Raw genomic sequence first — 6,613 nt, 5'->3', positions numbered from 1 at the left:
TTTTGCTTGCACAAAACTATTTTTAGTCGCAAATGCGAGTAAAATGCTCGCACCGTAGAGCTCTGTGGAAAACAAATCACTGTAGCATATATAAACAAATCTAACCTACAAGTAAAAAGAAAGAAATAGTAACTTTCACTGCTTAAAGATACTCAATAGCTCAGCTAATACCTGAAATGTCACTGGAAAACAAACCACTGCAGCAGCATATTGAGTGCCAGGTGGCCAGCGCGCGCCGTTATTGGACGGCGCAGGGACACTCACCCTCTTGTGATTGGACTTTGAACTTATCCCACAGTAGTGTACTGTGAGGTACTGTAGTATTACGGTACTCCAACATTATGGTATCATATGTACCGTGGTGTTTTAGTACTGCAGTCTACCGTTGGTACCAGTATACTGTGCAACACTAAACTAGTGGCAGTGTGTCTGGAGCTGCTAAGGAGCAGCAGCCACACGACATACACCAGGACTTTGTAACAGAGATTTTCAGTGATATGGAGGGCCAGGCAGAAATACTTTGAACCTAGCAGACAGTAAAAATAATGAATGTAGGCTCCGCGGAAACACCCCAAGGTTTCTGAAAAAGACCTTTTGAAGCTCAGTGGAAGTCTCAAGCATCGCCATCTTAGCAATGCCTAACTCCTTGCTGATCTAATAAATGGGCAAAGAGGACCGCTGTCGCAGTCTCCACAGTGTGACACAGTGACCGCAGCCAGTTGAATCAGCAGAAGAGACACATTAATGGTGAAAACCTACCAAATAACTGGTTTCTTAAAGAAACTCTTCATAACCCTTCATGTACAGCAAAACTTTGATCCAAAATTTGGGAGAAAGTGATAACATCAGGAACCAGGATTACTGTTTTCCCTGACGTTCTGCTACAGTAAATTTACCAACTTATTTAACATATGTTTCTTTGCCACATAATAGCTCAGTATTTAAACTCTGTGAACTGCAAATATACACTGTTTTATTTTTGTCTTTACAGGTATGTTTGTGAGAAGCACTGCTTGAGCTAGCACTGCAGTACAAAGAGCAACATGAAAAAACACTTACATCCAACCTACTACTGATGTCAATACTGTGCAATCTTCGTAACATTGACAACTCTGGCTTTAAGCTCAACATACCTCCCTAGCATGCTTATTTTGGTTCGTAGTAGACCCCTCTGGTCTGAATTCAGACAGTCTCGTGTTGTATAGCGTAGATTTGGTCATGATCCCTGCTGGCTGGATCCAGGCTCTGGTAGACGGAGTCTTGACATGTAGAGGCTGGCGGATGGTTCTCATAGGTAACACACTGAAAATTAAAACAACTGTTTATTTGCCAAAACCTTTTCTTTTCTTATTTGTACTCAAATAAAGCACTATGGTCATGTAATCCAGTAGTGACATTATATTTGTCATCTTGTTTTGATGTCTTTTCTGCCCTCCTAAAGTCCACTACTGCAGCTTCAATATACCACTTAATTTTAGTCCTTAACAGTTGTTTGGTAGTAGTGGCCATCAGAGAAGCCCAGAGAAAGACTAAACAGATATAGATAGGGTTAAAGTAAGTCACCTCCACGTTCGTGCCGTTTGAAGTCATTGTCTTCTGTTTGTAGAGGAGCAGCATTACAAGAGCCAACAGCATTGCCACCATGAGCACACACACAACCAGAGGAAAGATGTACACTGGGTGAAAGACAGAGCGCGAGTGGGGAAAAGGGGAGAAAGGAATTTGAAAGAAGTTATTTTATTATTGGTCAGAAACCTTATGAGACAAAAAAAGTATTGAACATTTGAAATACTTTAAACCGATCCAATAAGATAAATGGTAAATGGGCTTGTCAACAGTTAGGCCCTGACAGTGCAACTCCAATAACGGGATATAGTAAGCCCTGTTTCCACCAAAAACTTTTGGCACAGTATCTTCAGAACCAAGAGTAACCCCAACAGACATGTATCTAGACTCTGGCTTGGTTAAGCGTTTCCATCGCAGACAGTAGGCCTACTCTTACATGTGGGCGGAATTGTTGTCACTCAATGGTCTGTCAAGCTTTCACTGTATTTCCACTTCACCTGTGACACAGATGGAAGTCTGCACCTGGTTTATCGTCCACAGAACGAGGCTGCACGCCGACATTTTCAGAACAAAATAGAACAGCCTGCAGTGACAGTCTCTCTCTCCATGGGATATCTAAAAATAGCAGCTTTGTGCATTTAGTCCTTCTCAGGCAAGCTCAGGGGTTTAGTGTTTTTTTTTTTTTCTCCAAGTGAGGATTAGAATATATTAGGGCCGTAACGGTACATGTATTTGTGTCGAACCGTTCGGTACGCGACTTTCAGTTCGGCATAACCCTGTACCGAATTATTGGGCGCAGGATATTATTTTAATTTATTTTGTTTTATTTTAATTCCGTTTTTGCGAGCCGAACCATTTAAAATATCTAGTTCCCCGATGGACATAATTGAGTGACGGACTGAGTCCGACCGTAAATCTCCGCCTTCACTTTGTGCAGCGCATTCTCGCATGTTGACAACATGGCAAGTGAGCCTGACGAACCTGAAGACCCACCCGCAAACCTTAAGTCCTCCGTTTGGGAACACTTTGGTTTCAGGGTAAAATACGAAGATGGAAATAAACAAGTGGACAAGACAAAAGCAGTGTGCCGACACTGCAGAACAGCGGTCGGGTATGTACTTGGAAACACGTCTAACATGCTAACGCATCTAAAGCGACACCACCCGAGTTTGAACGTTAACCGGCACGACTAGAAAAAGCAATCTGGTGCAAACTACGATATCGTCGTCGTTTAAAAAGAAAGAGCGTTTCCCTGACCATCGCGCTAAAGAAATAATCAACGCCATTGGAGTTGAGTAAAATTGTTTAAGCTGCACTTTAGATATAAGCATGTTTTGTTTACTGCACTTTAACAAAGTGGGAAAGCTAAGTAAGTTCCTAGTAAAACTGAATCTGAGCAGGCTTTAAAGCTGACCAGCTGCACTATACTTTTTATTTTAATTGAGTAAAACTGTTAAAGCAGAAATGTATATTTATATTTTTCATTCAAAAAATGTGTTAAAAAAACAGCAGGATTTTATTTTTCACTTTTATATTTCTATTTTCATTTAAACAATGTGAAAAAGCAGGATTTTATATATATAGTTTCATTCAAAAATTGTGTAAAAAGAGTTAACTGCTGTGGTGGTATGTTTTAATAAGGTTACCAATAAGTAAAAGATATTTAATAGTTGTCTATTTTTTTCATTACTGTACCGAAAAAAACTGAACCGTGACTTGTGTACCAAGGTACGTACCGAATCGTGATTTTTGTGTACCGTTACACCCCTAGAATATATACAGTTCACATAATCTGGTTGAAATTTATATTAATTTTATGAACGCCTGAAGATCCACTCATTACTAAAAGTCTGTGTCATCCAAGAGCGACGATAAAAACAAAGAGTCATCAGAGTACGCAACATAAATCATCTCCGCCCCTCCCTCAGCCCCCACACCACTTCGATCCTTGTTCACAGCCTCGTCACTTCCTGCATTGATTACTGTAACACTCTCCTCTTCGGTCTCCCTCAAAAAACCCTCCATAAGCTTCAAATGGTCCAGAATCCAGCTGCTCGCATCATCACCAAAAAGCCTTCAGTCGCTCTGCTCCCCAACTCTGGAACTCACTCCCACCGGACATCCGTAACATCGACTCTTTTCCACTGTTCAAATCTAGACTCAAAACCCGCCTGTTCAAAATATCATACTCTCTGTAATTGCATTGTTCCATTTCATTCTGTGTAGCTTTTATCTGTGTTTTTATTGTTTTGTTTTATTGCTGTACAGTGTCCTTGAGTGTTCTGAAAGGCGCTTATAAATGAAATGTATTATTATTATTATTATTATTATCATTATTATCATTATTATTATTATTATTATTATTATTATTATTATTAGAGTTATCATATTGAAATTGAAGCTGTGTTGATGGACTAATGTCGTCAACTCATGAGTTAAGCAACATTTCAAGTAAAATTTCCACCTTAAAAGTTGCTGGCAGACGGCCTGGTGAATTAAATTATTTTTTCTAAGTCTACAGCTGCTGCAAGAGGCATTGAAGAGAGATTGATTGATGCATGGATGTCATGATATCATTTGTAGGTACAAGCTTCTGTAAGGTCAAAAATATGATCGGATTTTGATATAAGACTATGAAGAAATTGATTTTTTTTGTAAAAACAAAAGTCACATATTGTTAAATATGTGCACAAGGCGGCCAGGCATGGTATCTAAATATCTAAAAAGGTTAAAAAGGTGTCTTTCATTTCAACTTTAACGTGTGTGATTGTAAAGTGTTATTCTCTGCAGTACTTAATGAATGATGATGTTGTACTTGTGAGCTGGTTGGTGGTTGCAGGGAAAACTGGTGAAGGTGTGAAACTTCCTGCACTGGAGCTTGTTATTGGTGTGGAGGCTGATGGGACAGACGCCGAGGAAGGTGGAGGACTCCAGTTTGGGCTTGAAGTGGTTGGAGCTGTGAAAAACAAAAACACAATAAAACAATCAGATTGTGAATCACAAAAGACACAGATGAATCCTGATGAGAAATAAGATGAACAGACACAGTTTATAGCATAGATCGCATTAATAGTATCAACAGTACAAATAAATAAATAAAATGCAGTGTTGAGTATTATAACAGAGTTAATGTTTAGAAATATTTGAAGTAGGTTTGTTGAATTAAACATCACTATAAATATTATTGTTTTTGCTGAATAAATTTAGGAAACTTCATCATTATAAAGGTGAACAGTGGTGGTGGAGACAGTTGACTGTCACTGGTCACTGAACATGACATCTTGGCTGTGTTTGTGGTGTGGGTGCCTTTGGGAGAGTTTTTCATGCAAATATTGAATCAATATTATGGCTTACTGTGCAGTTAATTACAGACTCCCCAAGAGGTCTGTCCTGTGTTTTTTTAGTGAGTTTGTACCTTAGCTAGCTAATTTCACTGGTGCGTTACGCTGGAATTCCACTGGATGCGTGTCTGTTGTGGAACGGCTGCGCTGATTATTATGATGAGCTTCAAGCTACGATGGTTGAGGTGAAAATGTGAAAACGCTATGAACCTTTCTACAGCCAGTGTTGGGTTTGTCTGTTCTGGGCTACTGCAGAAACATGGCAGTGATCATGGCGATCTCCAAGTAAACAAGGGTCTGCTCCCTACACAGATATAAACGTCTCATTCTAAGGTAAGAAAAACACAATGATTCTTATTTTCAGGTGATTATACACTAAATAAAACAGACTTGTTAGAGTATATTCCATTTCTGCCAATGTACTGCCATAACTCCACCACCCTGGACCTTCCAGTAAACAGAGACAGCGTCTCTGTCTACATTATATAAAGTTATTAAAGATACAGAAAAGGCTGCAGGGGATTTAATTACTTTACCTGTATACTTAATTAATTAAAGTGGACATGTAGACTGCATGCGGAGCATTTGCAGGTAAAATACACAACACTACGGTACTTTTTTAATATATCAATATATTCATGAAATATTACTTGGTGGTTAAAAAACCAGTTGCATCTATTTTAATGCCTTTGCGCCCGTACCAGCAGTCCTTGTAACTCTCTGACAACCTCAGCCTCAGTCTTGATGTCACAAATCACACAAATCTGTCATATTGTTTCCACCCACTACATTTTTGGAATTTAAGCAAAAACAAGACATATTTTAATTATCGTTTGTTTGGGTTTTTTTTACTGTGAAAATTGATTGATGCACAGAACAGGACGTGGATTATGAAGAAACATTATCATAATTTTCATTACAAACTCACCATCTATGACAATGATCGGAAACAACACGTAGACCTCTGGGGAGAAAGCTCTGCCATAACCACACCGGTACCGTCCAGTGTCCAACTTGGTCACCTGTGAGATGGTCACACGCAGTTCATATGGAGATCCTTCTGTATATTCGATGCTGTATCTGCCACTTTGAGTTCTGTTGCCATCTGTTTCGATGAGAACGTCATCTTGTTTTTTACATTCGTCCTTACAAAAGAACTTCCAACTTCTGTAGGCACTATTGCCGCATCCTTGAGTGACTTCTTCTCCTTCAGTGTTTGTGTAGTGAAAGCCAGACTCTACATCCAACAGTCCCACTGAAAATAAACAATCATTGGTTACTATCTGTACTTCCTGTAAGATGCTGCAGTCTGATTAGAGCATTTCCTGCTTCACATTAACACGGACACATTGAGTCACACCGGGAGCTGCCCAGTTTAACCACAGTCTGTGACTGGTGGAGGAATGATTTAATCAAACATCAATAAAATGAGTGTTCATACATTAAAGGATAAGTTTGGTATTTTTCAACCTGGGTCCTATTTCCCCATGTGTATGTGTGCGTATGATTCATAGGTACAACTCATTTTAAAATTGGTTCAGTATTGAGGGAGGCGGATGCAGCCGGGAGCCGCGAAATGGGCTAAAACGGTAACGGGGGCAAATGCGTCCCGTATAACTTTGCACATTAAAAGTGCTTTTTTCGCCACTGACCGGTTCAGATCGCCAGTGCTATCTCTGTAAATAGCATACTAAGCATTTCCCTTA

At 39.5% G+C, this 6,613-nt stretch overlaps 1 long non-coding RNA gene across 1 annotated transcript; it reads right to left on the bottom strand.

The window, feature by feature from the left end:
* Positions 1 to 1,122: 1,122 nt before the first annotated feature.
* On the bottom strand, positions 1,123 to 4,519 carry LOC126402242 (uncharacterized). The gene is made up of 3 exons (XR_007571166.1): positions 4,382 to 4,519; positions 1,564 to 1,676; positions 1,123 to 1,302 (listed from the first exon to the last, which is right to left on the bottom strand). It is a non-coding gene; the product is annotated as an uncharacterized LOC126402242 (long non-coding RNA).
* Positions 4,520 to 6,613: the final 2,094 nt, after the last annotated feature.

The sequence above is a fragment of the Epinephelus moara genome, chromosome 16 (assembly GCF_006386435.1).
Source record: "Epinephelus moara isolate mb chromosome 16, YSFRI_EMoa_1.0, whole genome shotgun sequence".
In the NCBI taxonomy this organism is placed as follows: domain Eukaryota; kingdom Metazoa; phylum Chordata; class Actinopteri; order Perciformes; family Serranidae; genus Epinephelus; species Epinephelus moara.
The sequence above is the reverse complement of the archived record's forward strand: the minus strand, read 5'-3'. Positions and strand labels throughout refer to the sequence as shown.